The following is a 19,627-nucleotide window of genomic DNA, read 5'->3' on the forward strand; positions in this document are numbered from 1 at the left end:
TTTGAAGGTAAAGTTGCCTTTTCTCTGGTTGCTTTTCAGATCTTCTCAGCAATCCTATATAATAAAGAGGTAATATGCAAATTGACTGTCACTCCAACACACAAGATGGCCGCCCCATGTAGACACAAGATGGCCACCACAAGGGCCACCACAAGATGGCAGGCAGGGGAGGGCAGTTGGAGGTAACCAGGCCTGTAGGGGAGGGTATTGGGGGGGGGGCAGACCAGTAGGGGAGGGCAGTTAGGGGTGACCAGGCTGGCAAGGGAGGGCAGTTAGGGATGACCAGGCCAGTAGGAGAGGGCAGTTGGGGGTGACCAGGTCTGCAGGGAAGGTCAGTTGGGGGCAACCAAGCCTGCAGAGGAGGACAATTAGGGGAGACCAGGCCAGCAGGGGAGGGCAGTTAGGGGCAACTGGGCCAGCTAGGGAGCAGTTAGGAGTTGATCAGGCTGGTAGGTAAGTGGTTAAGGGGTGATCAGGCCATAGGCAGAAGCGGTTAGGGGTAATCAGGCAGGCAGGTGAACAGTTGGGAGTCAGCAGTCCTGGAATGTGAGAGGGATATCAGACTGCCTGTTTAGGCCCAATCCCTGTGTACAAATTTTGTGTTTAGTCCTGATCCCTGTGTACAAATTTTGTGCACCCAGCCTCTAATTTACAATGATTTTCCTAGGTGTGATATCCTTTGTACTCATTATATTAAATGTTTGAAGCTACTCTTGAATCACTGATATCATTCTTCCCTTCACCCTGCCTCATTCCAGTATTAGAAGTATCTCTTAAGTACTTTATTTAGGATAACCAACACATTAATTTTTGTCCCAAATTTTTCTCATGTTATTTTCTCCATTTTTCATCAATTTTCTGTTCAGCTTTTACTTCCCTATATTATAGTTTCCTGATTATCTTTTGTGTGTGTGTATGTATGTGTGTGTTTATCCAGTCATCAGTAAAAACCATTTATTGAGTTGGCAATTTCTGTATTTTATTTTCTTATTTCTGGATTATCCCATATATGATTTCTTCTGAATTCTCTCATGAAAATTTTCATCTTGTTAGGAATAGCTAGTTACAGTTGTTTTAATGTTTTTAGTAAATCCAAATCTTGATCTTATTTATTTATTTATTTATTTATTTTAGATAATTCCGTATTATATTTATCGATAGATATGTTTTATAGTTTTTGATGTAATGAGAGTTACTGCATACAAAAAAAAAAAAATAGGGGGATCAACTAGAGTTATTCAGACTGGTCATGTCCTGACCTCCACCTTTTAAAGTCTAAATACTGTAAGAAAACCAAAGATTCTTGTAGTTTTCAGACTCAGCTTCAGCTCTTATTTGCTTTCTTGGTCTTTTCTTCCATATAGATAAAAATATAAAACTGCCTTAAGAGGAGAAGTGGTATGGAATAATAAGCTATCCTCTGTTAGTCTTGTTTCTTCAGATTTTCCTGCCTCTGAACGTCTGTGTGCATTCGAGCCTTCCAATACTACTAAAAGCATGAGGCTTCTAGTATCCTCTTGGTCTGACTGCTCTCTGCTGCTCACAGATAAGCAAATCTGCTAAGGAGGGAAATGAGAGTGCCTGGTGCATCTTAACGGAACTTCCTCTGAGGAAATAAATATTCACTCTTGAGCTTTTCATGAGACTTAAATGAGGCTTTGTGACCTATGCTAGGCTTTGAATCAGAAATACGTAAATGATGCAAAAATGCAGAACACACAAAAGAAATGAATCATAGCAAAAAACAGGCTATAGGGCAATATCATGTCAGTCAAGTCTGGAAGCACTGTCACAATTACAGCGGAGATGATAAGTGTCCTTAATATTGCAGCAGCTGAATCTAGTGCTCAGAGGCCTGAGCAGTGATGTGCTCCCTGGGCTGATTCTGTGACATGTGTTGCTTGTTGTTCTGATGATGAGTAGCCTTTACCCTCAACATTTCCAGTGGTTTGGTTAGATAGCCAGTAAACTACCATAAAGTATTTTCTGCTGTTAGTGCAGAATGAATTATATTGCACTCAACCAATTTATACTATCAACTGCAAGGTCTTAGTATTTCCTCTCTAGCACACTATTATTAAACTTTTAAACTGTTACCCATTGGAGAGGTGGAAAACTATAGGTGGTTTAATATAATATTTATTTGTTTATTTCATTGATTTATAATTATATTTTTACAGTAAAGAAAACATAATAAGGTTAATCTTATAATTGTAATGGAGACAATAAAACTGAATTATTATTATAGAATCTTAAATATATGATCAACGCATAACATAAAATACAAAACAAAGTTCAAATTCATTAGAAAATGAATAAATAATGTTACAGTTAAGATTTGGTGTAATATTTAAGATGTACCAAACTGGTAAAGTGTACTAAATAATATATAATTACTAACACCTATGTTTTCTAAGCAATTTTTTCTTCATATATATCTATAAAATGTTGTATATATGTATATAAATATACTCATATATACAAATACATATATGTGTGTGTATAAATACATATGTATTTGTATATATGTGTACATGTACATTTATATGTATCCTGGCATATCTTTTGAAGTGCCAAAATTATAACAAGTCATTTGATCATACAAATAAAGAAGAATGTTTTTAAAAACACTATAACAAAACAAATGAAAAATAACATAGCCTGAGAGTATTTCTAGTAGATTGGACTTGAAGGGAAAATATCTACTTTATTACAAAAAATATATACTAAAAATTTGTAGATAAATAAATTAGGCCTACACAATCTACATAGGGATCAAAAGTGTAATCAATAACATTCCATAAAGTGGCTCTACATGATGAATTAAATATAAATATGTTCTCTAAAGATATCTCCACTTCCTAATGAATTACAAATAGATTCTATACTTGTTTACATTTTTATCAGTGCTGTAAAGCCATTTTGAGGTTAATGCAATGTAATTCTTTTTTTAAAATATTTTTTATTGATTCAGAGAGGGAGAAAGCGACAGAAACATCAATGATGAAAGATAATAATTGACTGGCTGCCTCCTGCATGTCCCCTACTGGGGATTGATCCTGCAGCCCCAGCATGTGCCCTTGCCTGGAATCAAACCCAGTACCCTTCAGTCCAAAGGCTGATGCTCTGTCCACTGAGCCAAACTAGCTAGGGCAATGCAACATAATTCTTATATTTGCCAATTTAATGTTTGTCCATTGTTAAAATTCTGCGTATAACATCTAGAACAAGATTCCAGTCTTTTTGAACATTTCAAATACTCACACCCAAAGCTTTATAATATGGCAATTACCAAAGCTATGTCATGTTTGCAAATTGCTTATTCTTTTGAAAATAGCATCATTCTTATTGGCAAGACCTATGCTTTTCCCTTCTTATCTATCTCCCATGTGTGAAGAATACAAGTAATCTGAACCAGCACCATGTTAACTCCTTAATTCACACCATTCACTAAATGCACTTTTACTTTTGGTCAGAATTCTATTATAATAGATTGTTGGGGGGGGAAGGTAGTTTTTTGTTTTGTTTTGTTTTTTGTCTTTATTGATTTTAGAAAGAGAGAAAGGGATAGAAAGGTAGAAACATCTATGAGAGAGAAACACCGTTCGGCTCTCTCCTGCACATCCCCACAAGGGGCTGAGCCTGCCACCTGGGCATGTGCCCTGACCTGTAATCGAATTGGTGACCTCTTGGTTCATGGGTGGGCACCAAACCACTGAGCAACACTGTCCAGGCTGGGGAGGGGATATTAGTTTTAATAAAAGGAGAAAGTGTGAGAAAACATGACTTGGGCACATGACTGAACATGGAAGAAAACATGTTTTCTATTTCTCTCAAGAATAATAAGTTCCTGTCTTCCTAGGAAAAGACTGCTGTTTTTGACATCACAGTAAGTAACCACTGGATTCAGTAGAAGCCCATAATATCTGATCAATGACAGCTTTCTTAGGTAGCATACTTCTTCAAATCAGCCAAGCAGCAACAGCCTTTTTATTTTTATTTTCTATTTTCTATTTTCACTGTCCAGGCTTCTAAACATCAGTCAATCAGAAAAAAAAAATCTCCACTTGATAATACGCTTTCACAGCTGAAGTTCAACCAATCCCTAAACACTCTCACTTCTCAAAGTCTGCCATTCCTTGAGTGGTTCCACTTCCTTAAATTCTATAACATTAGCTAGCTCTTGGCCTTTCCTTTCTCCCTAGGAAAAGACTGATTGCCAAAACAAAAGAGCACAGCTTTTCTTGGAGGCAGTGAATGATGGTCTCCTTCTTCCTGTACCATTCAGTGAAACTATAATTCAATGCTGTACTTTTTAGGTTTGAATTTCCTTACCTGAAGAAATTCACTCCGACACCTATATTTTCCCTACATCGTTTAAGTGTTATTTGCTGAACATTGTGGGCTCTTGGTAAATCAAATCATTGAAAAATATTTAAGTAGCAAGGTATGTTATGTTTTATACAACCATTGTAGTCCAAACTTTAGATTCTAGCAGCTTCCTTAAAAGAAAATTTCAAAGGTGATCTAACGTAGCTAGAAGAGCAAACTCTATCTAGATTAGGGGTGTCAAACTCAATCAGAGAAGGGGCCAAAATCTAAAATCCAGCCTAAATCGCGGGCCGAATGGTTTACTGAACAGTCATAAACTGTCATTGTGATGGAAACGCAGCGGAGTGCAGTGATGACAGCGCGGTGCAGGCCACATTGCAAGGCCTGGCGGGACGGATTTGGCCCGCGGGCCTTGTGTTTGACACATGTGGTCTAGATGAAGTCAGGGGCAGGGGAAGCTAACCCTTTCAACCTGTTCTACCAAGCACTTCACCTTTCTTGGGAGCTAAGGAGATTCATTATATCAGTTACGAGTTTGTTAAACAGAGTTTAAACTACTGATGTGTTTGCATTCCTCAATTTACACATCAAGATAGTGATGTTCCAATGACTTCCTCAGAAATCTGCAGGTACAGCAGGTTTATGGGGGCAAGATTATTTCAACTAAATATGTTGAGTTAGAAATATCAATTAGGCACAAAAGAGAAGACAGTTCAACAAACTCTCTTGATTTCAGACTAGAGATAAATTCTATCAAAATCAACAGATAAATGGAATGTTTGATGATTATAAATAAACTAGAGGCCTAGTGCATGAAATTATTGCACTCAGGGGGGAGGGCCATTAGTGGGGGGGGGGGGGGCGGTCCCTCAGCCAAGTCTGTGCTCTCTTGTAGTCTGGGAGCCCTTGGGTGATGTCCGACTGACTCAGAGGCAGGAGAGGCTCCCACTACTGCCATGAGCCCGGCTCAGGGCTTCTGGTTCAGCTGTTCTCCTCCTGTGAGAGCTCACTGACCACCAGGGGGCAGCTCCTGCATTGAATATCTGCCCCCTGGTGGTCAGTGTGCATCATAGTGACCAGTCATTCTGCCATTTTGTCTATTAGCCTTTTATTATATAGAATGACAAAGTGAGCAACAACTGAGGGCCAGGCATTCCAATTTTAAGGTATCAGATAAAATGAAACCTGCAAAGAAGACTGAGAAGGAGCTACCAGGGAGTAAGAAGAAAACCAGGAGAATAGGTCCCCGAAGCCAAGTGAAGGATTTTTTTTTTTTTCTCCCCGTGGACAAAAGAGTGACGTTATCAAATAAGGCTGAGGTGTCATAGAGGATTTTACTTGAGAAATATCCATGAAATTCAGTAACCTGAAGATCACTGATAATTTTTCATACAAAAAATCTGATGGTCTCATTGGAGAGAATGGGAATATAAATGGTTCTTTTGGGAAGTTAAAGTCGATTTGTACATAAAGTATTGATTTTTCAAGTGAGTTTGAGCAATGCTGTCTTAAATAATATTGGATATGTCTCTTACGAATAAGCCTAAAGATACCTTTTAATTGGGAATTTCTCTGAAACAAATAGGAAAAGAGTTCTGACCACAAAAAGGCCTTTTCTTTTCATATTGTTCTATACATTTGAAAATATAATCTCATAGTCATTCATGTTTCTGCATTTAAAAGAATCATATTCAAAAAAAGACTTGATAGAGCAAAACCAACTTAAACACTTATTGCTTCCTAAATACATTTAATTGGATATATATTTATATGTTCTTGAGATATCTTGCTAAGTCATATTTAGTTCATTGCATGGTATGGACTTAATTCGCCTAAATCAATTATATCTATGTCCTTAAATTATTGAGTTCAAATACTACTTCTAGGTTTTGCTATGTAAGTGTATCTAAGAAAAATAGAAACAGTTAGATTAAAGGTCATCTCCTCATTCCTCAACAGTAAGATAGCCATCAAATGCCTGGCAAAGTGACAATAATCTCACATTGTAACTCCCGCAATCCTTCACCAAATCCCTTAAGATTTAAGGTCACAACTTTTTTCTTCCCTGAATTAAATATATACCATGTATGCAGTGCTTCTCATTAGCTGTACTAGATTTGAAATAGCAATTCTATTATTCAAGGCAGGAATTCATAATGGTGTTTCTAATAGCAACAGCAGCCACTTTCTGAGGTTGGCAGCACTCTCTGCTCAGCTCATGTTCCACTCAGCACATGATGGAGCATTTACTGAGCATTCTTCTGGGTACAGAAATGTCAGCCTGCTTTCAAACCACCTGTCCTCACAGATGATAATAAAACTATGCTCACATGGACTGCGGCAGCAATTGTGACCTGTGCTTTCATGTCACAATTGTTGCAAAACAAAATAAAGGATTTGAATAGAATTTGATATGTAGATAAACTTGTCTTTCAGGGATTTTTAAGGGAGATATTATTCAAAGAGTAGGAATTGAAAATTAAGGAAATATATTCAGAAAATTACCATATAGTTTGTTATGCCCTAATATCTCCAGTCGAATCAATTTTAGGGATTTTAGAACAATTGAAGGGAAAGCCAGTTTGCATTAGTAAAAAGTCCAAATTTATTTTTTCATACATACATGCAGATATTGGTTGCCTAACTTAAAAGATTCCGTCACCTAATTTTTCTTTAAAAATTAAAACTAATTTTGTGCAGAATTGAGAAAATATATGTTTCATGGTCCCAAGGAAGAGCTAGAGGGTAAATATTAATTATAATCCAATGGCAGTCATTCTGTTCTTCTGATCAGGCATGTGGAAATGACAGATTCTAAATTGATGAGGTAGAAAGAAGATACTTGGCCTGTTTTTCTTTGCCCCTATGACTTCACATTATAAAGATCTCCTAGGATTTGCAATTATTCGTGTAAGATATGATGTTGAAAGTTGAGGTATCCAACTAGCACTCATAAGAGACATATCAAGAGAATTACATAGAAGTTGATCAGACTCTTGCATCGTTGAGTCATTGTATTAAATCACCCTATAACAGTTACCTATGAATTTCTGGTTATTTGAGATAATAGTTATTCTAAACATATCAACAAAAGTTTTTGTACTTGCCAATATAATCATCTGATGTAGCTAGTAAACGTTGAACAGTAATTTAAAACTATGACTAAAATTAGTAGGTTCTTTCCATGGCAAAATCTGAAATTATTTTAAAATTTAATATTTATATTAACTGACATTGAGTATTCATTAAATAGATTATTTTTTAATTTTTAGATCATAGAGCACAATTATATAATTTTAGTGATTAAAAGAGCATACATACCAATAATTCCAGCCACCTCTATTCAACTTTAAAAAACTGATGTCCAGCTCAGCCAGTGTGGTTCAGTGGTTGAGCGTCAACCATGAACCAGAAGGTCACCTTTTTTTATTCTTGGTCAGGGTACATGCCCAGGTTGAAGGCTTGATCCCCAGTAGAGGGTGTGCAGGAGGCATCTGATCAATGATTCTCATAATTGATATTTCTATCTCTTTCTTTCTCTCTGAAATCAATAAAATATATAAAAAAACAAAAACAAAAAAACTGATGCCCAAAACTAGTTGATTGAAAATCTACCTCTTCTATCCCCTATTCAGTGGTCGGCAAACTGCTGCTTGCAAGCCACACTTTGCTGTACTGTTGACTGAGTTTGGCGACCACTGGCTTAAGGTAAACATAGCTTAGTCTAAAAAGTTACACATTTTTGCCATATGCTACTTATTAGAAGCCCACACTAATGAGAAGGGGTATAAGCACCACCTCTTAAAGGGAAGGATAGCAAAGGATCTTGAACATACTATTAACCCACCATGGGATATTTAGAAAAATCTAGATCAAATCTGTATTTGATCTAGATTTTTCTAAAGTAATTGAGCACAGAACTCTATTTTCAAGTAACATTTTTGTAAGCATTCCCTTTAATACTCGTTTTTTAAATATATTTTATTGATTTTTTACCGAGAGGAAGGGAAAGAGAGAGTTAGAAACATCAATGAGAGAAAGTCATCGATCAGCTGCCTCTTGCACGCCCCCTACTGGGGATGTGCCCGCAACCAAGGTACATGCCTTTGACCGGAATCGAATCCGGGACCCTTGAGTCTGCAGGCCAACACTCTATCCACTGAGCCAAACTGGTTTTGGCCCCTTTAATACTCTTGACATAACAGAATTCCACGAGGCTTAGTCTGAATGAATAAATAAATAAATAAATAAATAAGAAAAGATTATCTTAAAATAATTTGAGTATTTCTAGAATATGTAAGCAGCTTGACCACTATTTCTTTTTAAATACTACCTTAATTTGAATTTATATCATTCACTTGTTTATAATTTATGACCATCGTTCATGATCTGATTTGGAAATTATTATTATTATTATTATTATTTTTTTGTTAATCCTCACCGGAGGATATTTTTACATTGCTTTTTAGAGAGAGTAGAAGAAAGGGAGGATGGGGAAGAGAAAGAGAAGAGAAACAATGATGTGAGAGAGACACATTAATTGGTTGCTTCCCAGGGATCAAACCTGCAACCTAGTATGAGCCCTTGACTGAGACTTGAACTCACTACATGACCCTTTGGTGCTCAGGCCAATGCCTTAACCACTAAGCAACAGCAACCAGCGCAGAAAATATGATTTTTGAACTAAACATAAAAAGATATATTTTAGAGAGAATTTCTAACTGCAACTTGACATATACTATAGTATTTTAAAATTTTTAATGTATTTATAACTAGTGATCCAGTCCATGGATTCGTGCACATAGAAAGGAAATTAATTAGAAGGTGGTCAGTGGGACGGGACTGGGCAAGATGGGTCAAACATGCCCTGGAGCCAACCTCTCACAGTCTCTCCCTAGCATCTGCAGAGTGAGTGGGGGTCCCTCTGACAGATGGGGTCCTTCGGCATGGCCTGTAGGGATCAGGCCTAAACTGGCTGTCCAATATCCCCTGAGGCATCCCAGAATGGAAGAGGACATTCTGCAAAGTTGCTGTCATACAGGGTGTGGAATGCAAATGCAAGGGCACAGTAAACTCGGTTCGGAGCCAACAGGGCCCCAGTAACAACATAACCCGTGGCCGAAGGTGGAATGGTGCAGCCCCATAAGGAATCAGGCTCCCTCCTCTCTGGTTTTAGGGTGCATCACCAGAGAACTGCCACTGCCAAGTCACTGCAGCTCAGCAGCTCCTACTTTGAACATCTGCCCCTTGGTGGTCAGTGTGTGTCATAGTCGAATGGACACTTAGCATATTAGCCATATATATGATGCTAACTAGAGCTGCTAATCTGGAGTGTGCTGCTATTAGGAGAAGAACAAATAATTTATGGAGCAGAAGGTTCTGTTTTCTTATCAGCTATTAAACTAATGAATAGAACATTTGTTAATAAAATATGCTCCTCACTGCAAGGCCAAGTAACATCCAGAGACATGGAATCCCAAATAGTTCTTTATTCCTGACTATAATCTAGGATTTGTAAGCAGAGCTACTAGTACAAAGTTTTCTTGAAAACTTAATATATCTGGCTTAGTTCAAAACAGTATCAAGTACATGAGAACTTAAACAATGAATAATAAATTTAAGGAAGCTTAAGTACCTCATATATTTCTCTCTAAAATGTAGGTATCAATGAAGACACGGGGTAGGTACCAAGGGCCCTGGGTCAGTTAGGAAATTCTCAATATCTGCTATCATTGGTAAAATGTAATATGATAAACTAGAAAACAGTAAGACATAGCCCCACAAACATAAGCATGACAAACTCAGAATGCACCCACAGAAACACAGAGAAAAATCAAACAACCTTTATGCTCTCTGTTTTGTAGAGAAGACAGGACATGAGAAAGCCCATTATTAGAATTGTGCTGTCCTTAGATTGAATTGCTTTAACTACTTTTTTTATCTTTACTCAGGTTTTAGCTATTCTGTGCCCCATGTAGCCCCATCACCAAGAACTGTGCATGTGGGAATGACAATTTTCCACAAGAGCAATTTTTATATCTAAAAGACAAGGAGAACTGGGGAAGGATGGTTGTTGCTGTGAAAGTATGTCCCCAGGATTATAAACTGCATTATGCAGTCATGAACTTCTCTATTAATGTCATTTAACCTTTGGCAATATTAGTTGAGAGAGGATCCTGTGAAGGATGGTACATTAACTTTTAAAAGTGATGGGCTGTGATATTCCTGCTGTGATGCTGAATGGCAGAGGCTGAACTTCAGCACAGCCTTCTGAAGACATATTTTTTTCTCTGCAGGGCAAAGCTTACATACACGAGGGCAGTGCAGTGAATTCACATAGTTCAACCTGTCCTTTAAACGGTAAAGCATAATGGTGTTATTTTAAAAAGAATCCTATAAAATAGCTCACTTTCCTGGTCATTGACCACTTTATATTTTCAACTCTTTCATCAGTGTATTATTTAAAGAGATACTGGAAGTGCACAGTGTATATGTTGAAATAAATATTACTGCTCCAAAATTCTAGACATTTCCAAACTATTTAGAAAAAAAAAAAAAAACACCATTAAAAAATGGCTATAATGAGAATAAAGCTTTAGTAGAAGGTTGTACAAATTACTGAGAATAGAAAAAGTAATTATCTGGCTGGATCAGGGGTAAGGAAAAGCATGTCCCTAGGAAGATTAATGACTAAGCTGATGAGTGGGGAAAAGAACAAAGCAACAAATAAGGACCTGGAGTCAGATCAAAATTAAATTCTGACCCTTCCACTTTCTGAATGACTTTTGACCAATGACTTATCCTCAGAGAATTTCAGTAATCGCACATTTTTAACAAATACTCCAGTTCTTTATTTTTATTTCCCAAAAGCAACTGAAATGGAGAATGTCCAAATGTTAACCAACCATATTTCCTATGAGAATTTGTACCTCTTGATGTATTCCATAATCTAATGAAATGTCTCTCCATTTGCCTGTTCCATTAGCCCCCAATTAGACAGAAAGATTCATATTTAGTGGACATTGTATGGGCTATGATATCTAACAGGTTCTAGCATTTACCAGTCGTGTGTATGCATGGATAGCTATGAACCTCATTGAGTCTCTGTCCCATCAACTATAATATAGTAATAAGACTGGTTTTGGAAGATCATTATGACAATTGGCTGCTATGTATGGAACTAAGCTGTCACATGGTCCTTTCTGGGGAAACGATAAATACTATATTTATAAATATTCACTATTTTTCTAGACTCCTCACATATTCCAGAAATGCAATGAAATCCCAAGTCCTGTAAAGTATGTCTCCTAAATATTTCTCAGCATATCCTCTTTTTGTCTCAGTGGCCTGTGACTTGGTGCAGACTCAAGCATTTCACATGTGAATTGGAACAGATTTCCGACTGGGTAGTTTGGTAAAAGCTATCCTGTCATGTAACTCGTTTTCTATGATGTGGCTCAGCTGACTTCTCTGAAAAATCTGTCTGACTATAAACTTCACATAAAAACTGTGAGTGACCAACAGCTGTTCTCATGAAGGCAATACTTACTCACATAGCAAATGCAACCATTTCTACTCTAACCTTCGCCAGTTCTCTTTTGAAGACTTATTTTTACTATGACTTACAGCTTGCTATATACTCATATTATTAACCTTATTGATGCTATTTTAGACTTTTTAATAGCTTTATTGTGATAGGATTGATGTAAAAACTGCACATTTAAATGTATTCAGTATTGTATTTTTAGTGCCTATGGAAGACCCTATTAGAGACAGACAATCTGGTCTTGGCTATATTTTTATGGCGTTAAGAAGAGATATTGGAGGGGGAAATATATTTGAAGAATTTAAAATGAATGAAATTGTCCAAAAATATATTTAATGTAAGAACAAAGTTAAAAGTAACCCATGAACATAGACAATTGGGTAGTGAAGACCTGGGTGGAGGAGTAGGTAGGGGCTGGGAGGAGGGGGAGGAAATGGGAGATATTTGTAATACTACCAATAATAAAAAATATATTTAAAATAAAAATATATAAAAATGCTTCAAAAATAGATCTTGGAGAAATCATAGGAACACAGAAACTAGTGAGGTTTCCCTTTTTTGGTAACTGCTGCAATAATGGCGGGATGGATCCCACACTACAAAAAGCAAAGTATAACTAGTATTCAGATTGGAGTGGAGGGAGATACAGCTCAGGACAGATGCCACCTGGCTGTGAGTGTACTCTACTTCACTTCCCTGAGTCCCACTCCACAATTTTAAGTCTCAAAGAACAAACTACCCTAAAATACAGCTAGGGTATGGGAGGGCCACTCATCTCTGTCTGCCGCCAGGAGCCCTATCTCCTTTCTCATTGCAATTTCCTAAACACTTGAAAATTTTCTACGTAACCACCAGACAATTATGTAGTCACAAACTTGGCCTTTGTGTAGGAATATCTCTAACGTACTTTCTGTGTGATAGTTTGATGTGTACTGTATCTAATTCAGATGCTCATGAACTCCATGACATTTTGTTGCTAGAACAATGTGTATAATTGGGATTTAGATACAGTTTCTCTTAAGAAAAAAACACAAACAAAAACAGACAAAAAAAAACCAGCCACAGTTTGTAAAATGTTACCAATGAATTTTACTCTGTTATTGTGAAATTAGGGATGGGAATGACAGGAAATATGTAATCATAAAAATGGATGCTGCTTGTTCTCTTATTTTAGGCAAAGAATAAGTTTAAGAGAGTTAACAATTACTGACAGTACAAAATGTTCAAGGAGTTCTAGTGTTCAAAGACTTAAACAAATATTTAAAATAAATACTGTCTTCAGAGGAAATATAATATATTTTTATGTGTTAAAATGCAATGCTTATGAAGAAAGTTAGCCAAAAGTTATATATATTTGGCGTAGAATACTACACTGCTGTAAAGAATAAGGAATTCTTACCATTTGCAACAGTATGGATGGAACTGGAGAGAAAGATATCAGCCTCTTACACTCTACAGAGGATGGAGAGCTAAGGCTGGGTTATGTTACAATCTTTTAAAACAGATATTGTTTAATCCATAACTAATGTTTTGGGACACTTGGAAAACAAACTTAAAACATTTTGTTTTTAAGCTTTTATGACCAGCAGTTTTTATTAATTTTAAGATTTACAATGTATATTCAATATATTATTATATATAGCTAACACATATGAATTTTGAGTTATTTGGACATCTCTTAATAAACAGCCTATTTTCATTTTTGGAAAAATGTCATAATTTCCTGCTTCATCTCAAAATGAACCAAAGAGTACATACAGCAAAGTTCCCAAAATATATCCCGATATAAGACATGAAATAGTGAAAAATGTGATTTATAGAAGTTAAGTTAAATTAAGTTAGGAAGTTCCAAAATAAATGAAACAATACTTCAGAAAAAAGAAAACTAAATAAGACAAATAAAAATAAATCAAAATTTTAATTTAAGCATGTTACCTAATAATCCAATAAAATAATTAATTTTCAATGAAACTACACTAGTATTTACATGTTATTCTACTTGTGATATGTCAAATATGTATATACACATATACACAAACAGGATTCACAAAAATTCTTAATGGTTGTGAATAAATTTAATAATTGTTTTTTTGTTAGAAACATCATAAAAAATGGCTTCCTGAATTTTAGGTTCTTTACCTTAAGAAAATGTTGACTCATTGCTCTCCAATAATTTAAAAACTGAAAAATAGAGGACAGTATTATCAACTGCAACTAAAACATCAACAACAACAACAACAAATAAACCGAAGTGTCAATTTAAGTATATTGTCTAAAATGAAAAATTATTCTTTATAATGTAGATCAGAATTTTTTTTGCTATTATTATAGTTCCTCTCTATTTTTTTTTTAATTTAAATTCTTTATTGTTTAAAGTATTACATAAGTCTCCTTCTTTCCCCTCATTGACCTCTTTCTGTACACCCCACCCCCTGTCTGTGCCCATTGGTTATGCTCCTTTGCATGCATACAAATCCTTTGGTCGATCGTTTAATCCCTTACTCTCCACCTTCCCTCATAGGTTGGACAGTATGTTTAATGCATCTATGACTCTGGTTCTCTTTTTGTTCCTCAGTTTACATTGTTCATTAAATCCCACATATGAGTGAGATCATGTGATATTTTATCTTTCTCTGACTGGCTTATTTTGCTTAGCATAATGCGCTCCAGTTCCATCCATGCTGTTGCAAATGGTAAAAATTCCTTCTTCTTTACAGCAGCTTGGTATTCTGCTGTGTAGATGTACCACAGTTTTCTAAGTCCACTTGTCTGCTGATGGGCACTTAGGCTATTTCCAAATCTTAGCTATTGTAAGTTGTGCTGTTATGAACATAGGGGTGTATATATCCTTTCTTACTGATGTTTCTGTTTTCTTGGGATATATTCCTAGAAGTGGGATTACCAGGTCAAATGGGAATTCCATTTTTAATTTTTTGAGGAAATGCCATTCTGTTTTCCACAGTGGCTGCACCAGTCTGCATTCCCACCAGCAGTGCAAGAGGGTTCCTTTTTCTCCACATCCTCTCCAGCACTTATTGTTTGTTGATTTCTTGATGATAGCCATTCTGACAGATGTGAGGTAGCACCTCATTGTTGTTTAGATTTAGTGATTTTGAGCATGTTTTCATGTGTCTTTTGGCCTTCTGTATGTCTTCTTTCAAAAAGTATTTATTTAGGTTCTTTGTCAATTTTTTATTGGATGTTTATCTTCCTTTTGTTTAGTTGTATGAGTTTCCTATACATTTTGGACATTAAACCCTTATCAGAGATAACATTGGCAAATATGTGCTCCCATACAGTGGGTTTCTCATTGTTTTGTTGATTGTTTCTTGTGCTGTGCAGAAGCTTTTTAGTTTGATGTAGTCCCATTTGTTAATTTTCTCTTTAGTTTCCATTGCCCTAGGAGCTGTATCAGTAAAGATACCATTATGACAAATGTCTGCTATTTTATTGCCTATTAATTAAGCATAATGGCTTGGGTCTATGCACAATATCATATCATCTGCAAATAATGACAATTTTACTTCTTCTTTTCTAATTTGGATGCCTTTTATTTCTTCTTGTCTGATCGCTATGGCTAGCACTTCCAGTACTATGTCAAACTAGAGTGGTGAAAGTGGGCATCCCTGTCTTGTTCCTTTTCTTAGGGGAAATGGTTTTAGTTTTTTCCCATTGAGTATGATGTTGGTAGTAGGTTTGTCATACAGGTCAATATCTCTTATGAACATAGATGCTAAAACCCTCAACAAAATTATAACAAATCAGATCCAGCATTACATTAGAAAGATCATACACCAGGACCAAGAGGGAGTTATTCCTGGGATGCAAGGCTTGCACAATATCCACAAATCAATAAACATGATATATCACTTAAAAAAACTGAGAGACAAAAATCACATAGTAATCATATCATCAATTGATACAATAAAAACTCGAAGAAAAGTAGGAATAGAGGATCATACCTGAACAAAATAGACCAGAATTTTTGTCTAGATGAAAACCTTAGAAATAATCTGAAAACATTGTGAAGAATATGTGGGTCATTATAAAAACTAGGACAAATCCTTGTCTAATGACACCATCTTTTTAATAGTGCAACATTCTCTATAAAGACTCAAATGGTAAAAATCATTTTCTTCATTCACCCTATCCAATCAGTAGTGCCCAAAAGATTCACTATAATCCTTCATACACCTAACAATACATAAAATGTCTTTGCTATTGCCACCCACAACTGATCCCAGAATACTGTATTTTTAAAATTAATATTAATTACATAGTTATATAATGATTACGTATGACATTGATCAACGATGTACTTCAATCCATACCATGCATCAAACTGTACTAAGTACTTTACAAACATGATTTCAATTTCATGAATTCTCTGAGGTAGCTGTTTTTATTTTCCACCATTAGAAATCAAGTCTTAGTCTAAAATATCTAACTTAATGGTTGGCAGAGCCTAGTTATGGACGATGTTTGTTGACACCAAGAACTCAGAACTCTTAACCAGCTGTATATACTATTTACAAACATAGTTGAGAATGTAAGTAGAAATATTAAATCAAAGAAGATGTTAAAGGAGAAAAATACCTTTTCAAAATGTAGCCCGAGCTAAAGTCTTAGTTCTTACTTAAGTACTTTTCTAAGTTATTGAACTGAGGTAACCCAGGTAAGCCCTGCTGCTTTCAAACATTCTCTTTCTCAGAGCACGGATATAGCAGTGAGTCTGCTAGAGAGCTTTTTCCCAGCTGCCTGATCTTTCAGAATTCTGAATCTCTGGTGCAGAAGCAGCTGCATTTTTATTAGAAATGTGGGAAATTGAAGATTGAGTTTTTTATCAAATGGGATCAAAGATATTGAGAAGCATGTCATGTTATTATATATCTGCCTTATGAGATTTGAGTCATAGTACTCAGCATGAAAAAAAATACTCATTCCATAACAAGATATGTTGGGCTATATACCACACAATCCAAAACAAACTAAGAAAGCAAAGTTTTGATTTTTTTTTTTCTATCCACCATTATCAGATTGACACCTTTGTCTTTGGGGAAAGGCACCAATCCATATTTTTACTCCTGCTGCTTTCTCAGGATATAGGCATGTGTCCAGGTTTTCCTCACAGCTAATCCCTGGCTCCAAATGGCTCCAAAGCAAAACTAGTTAATAGGCCCTCTTCAAAAGCTGTGAGGGTAATGTTATTGGAAGTTTAAAATAGGCAAGTATATCACTATTTAATGTTTGTATAAATATGAATATTTAATTTTTGTAAACCACCTAGTCTGGAAGAAATGGACTTTTATCAAGTTCTATCCCCAAACAAAAATACTATATGAGAGAACATCCTATCCCCAATGCTCTTAGCTTACTGAAAACAAAAATCATCCTACTTAAGTGAAATGTGATTCTGGAAAGCTCAGTTTCCTGAATGAATATATTACATATGTTTTCATATTCTTCTGTTAATAAATTGAATTCATAGCCCCTGTTTTATTCACTTTCCACAACAGCTTGTAAGTCAGACAAGGTACAAATCACAATAATTTTATAGTTATTATTTATACTCAAAGGAGCTAAGGGACCTCCCTAGCACACATGTTATAAAACTCTAGAATCCAGACGTGTCTTTCCCACCTCTTTGTGAGTTGTGCATTTGCTCATCTATTATCCGATGTTACCCTTCTAAAGAGCAAGCACTTTGTGCAGTGAACCTTCAATACTCATCTAATTTGGGGTATCAAAAATGCATATTTAAGCCTACACCATCTCATATCATTTTGCATACAGTATATAAAGCCCAGAGTCAGAAGAATAATTGTTGCAGCACCTTTTTAAATTACAAATGATGTGTTGTAGAATTGTGCACCCTAAAGCTGTATAATTTGTTAACCAGTGTCACTCTAATATAATCAATAAAAAGGAAAAAAGTTTAAAAGCTGAATGTGCATAATGGACAAGTTTTCTATGATTTTTAGGGTAACTCTAGAAATGTACTAATTATTCTAAAAACATTCTAAGTCATAGAGTTTTTTTTATTCATTTTGGATATAAGTTTCTTTTCAGATATATGATTTGCAAATATATTCTCACATTCTGTGAGTTGAAGTCTCAAAAACTCACAACACTTTTAGATTTATATTTTGAAAATATTTTAATTATTAAAAAAAACTGGATGAATAACAAAGCAAAAAGGAGATATATAAAGAATTGATTGCCGAAACCGGTTTGGCTCAGTGGTAGAGCATCGGTCTGCGGACTGAAAGGTCCCAGGTTTGATTCCGGTCAAGGGCATGTACATTGGTTGCGGGCACATCCCCAATAGGGGGTGTGCAAGAGACAGCTGGTCGATGTTTCTCTCTCATTGACGTTTCTAGATCTCCCTTCCTCCTCTCGGTAAAATATCAATAAAATATATTAAAAAAAAAAAAAAAAAAAAAAAAAAAAAAGGACCAAAACCCGTTTGGCTCAGTGGATAGAGCATTGGCCTGCAGACTGAAAGGTCCCAGGTTTGATTCCTGTCAAGGGCATGTACCTTGGTTGAGGGGACACTCCCTAGTAGGGAGCGTGCAAGAGGCAGCTGATTGATGACTCTCTCTCATCGATGTTTCTTACTCTCTGTCCCTCTCTCTTCCTCTCTGGAAAAAATCAATAAAATATATATTAAAAAAAAGAATTGATTTATCATTGTCAGCAGTGATTTTTCCACTGCTAACAATGATAAATCAATTCTTTTTTGACATCAGACTAAGGGAAATTTTTAGACTAAGAGAAAATGGAATCACTGAAATGTCTGTGGCTTTTAGAAGACATTATGGTCTGTCAGCAGGTGAATAGAGTCAGTACATATCTTCCTGATGGCTTAAACCCATGGTTGACAAACTGCGGCTCCCGAGCCACATGTGGCTTTTTGGCCCCTTGAGTGTGGCTCTTCCACAAAATACCATGGCCTGAGTGAGTCTATTTTGAAGAAGTGGCATTAGAAGAAGTTTAAGTTTAAAAAATTTGGTTCTCAAAAGAAATTTCAATCGTTGTACTGTTGATATTTGGCTCTGTTGACTAATGAGTTTTCCGACTCATGGCTTAAACTGAAAGAAGCTTACAATGAAGATCCTTAGCATACTTGATTACTACAACTGTAGGCATCCTTTCAATATAATATACTAGAGGACGAGTGCACAAAATTCATACACAGGTAAGGTCCTAGGCCTGGCCAGTGATCAGGGCCAATCAGGGCCTTCCAGCTACAGACTGGGGCCTTCCTTCCCTGACTTCTGGCTGCCAGCTCAGGCCTCCCTTTATTCGTACCACCCTCTGATGGTCAGCACACGTTATAGTGAGCGATTGAACTCCCAGTCAAACTCCTGAGGGGATACTTTGCATATTAGCCTTTTATAGATAGATAGGTAGATAGACAGGTAGGTAGATAGATAACAAACCCTAAACACAAATGAATACAAGCTATAGTTCAAATCCTGAAAATTAAAAGTATGTTTTAGGAATTTTCTGACTATGAGCATTAAAAATAATGAACAACATAAGAATTCAAATTAATGTGCTCTTAATAAAAATCAAAATACACATTCTTCGCAGGCAAACTAGTAGCTGTTTTAAATGTATTTCTATTATATACGTATAATTATTATATATAAGTAATCAAGCCACAGCAAAATACTACTATAATATAATTTCAAAGCATTATCTGTAAACTAATACATCTTATGATGTAAAAAATATTGCACAGTT

At 35.9% G+C, this 19,627-nt stretch overlaps 1 long non-coding RNA gene across 1 annotated transcript; it reads left to right on the plus strand.

Moving 5' to 3' along the window:
• The first annotated feature begins 1,262 nt into the window (after positions 1-1,262).
• Positions 1,263-19,406, plus strand: LOC118732208. The gene is made up of 3 exons (XR_004992088.1): positions 1,263-1,273; positions 17,076-17,081; positions 19,312-19,406. It is a non-coding gene; the product is annotated as an uncharacterized LOC118732208 (long non-coding RNA).
• The last annotated feature ends 221 nt before the right edge of the window (positions 19,407-19,627 follow it).

Source organism: Pipistrellus kuhlii, unplaced genomic scaffold (genome assembly GCF_014108245.1).
Source record: "Pipistrellus kuhlii isolate mPipKuh1 unplaced genomic scaffold, mPipKuh1.p scaffold_m20_p_36, whole genome shotgun sequence".
Classification (NCBI taxonomy): Eukaryota; Metazoa; Chordata; class Mammalia; order Chiroptera; family Vespertilionidae; genus Pipistrellus; species Pipistrellus kuhlii.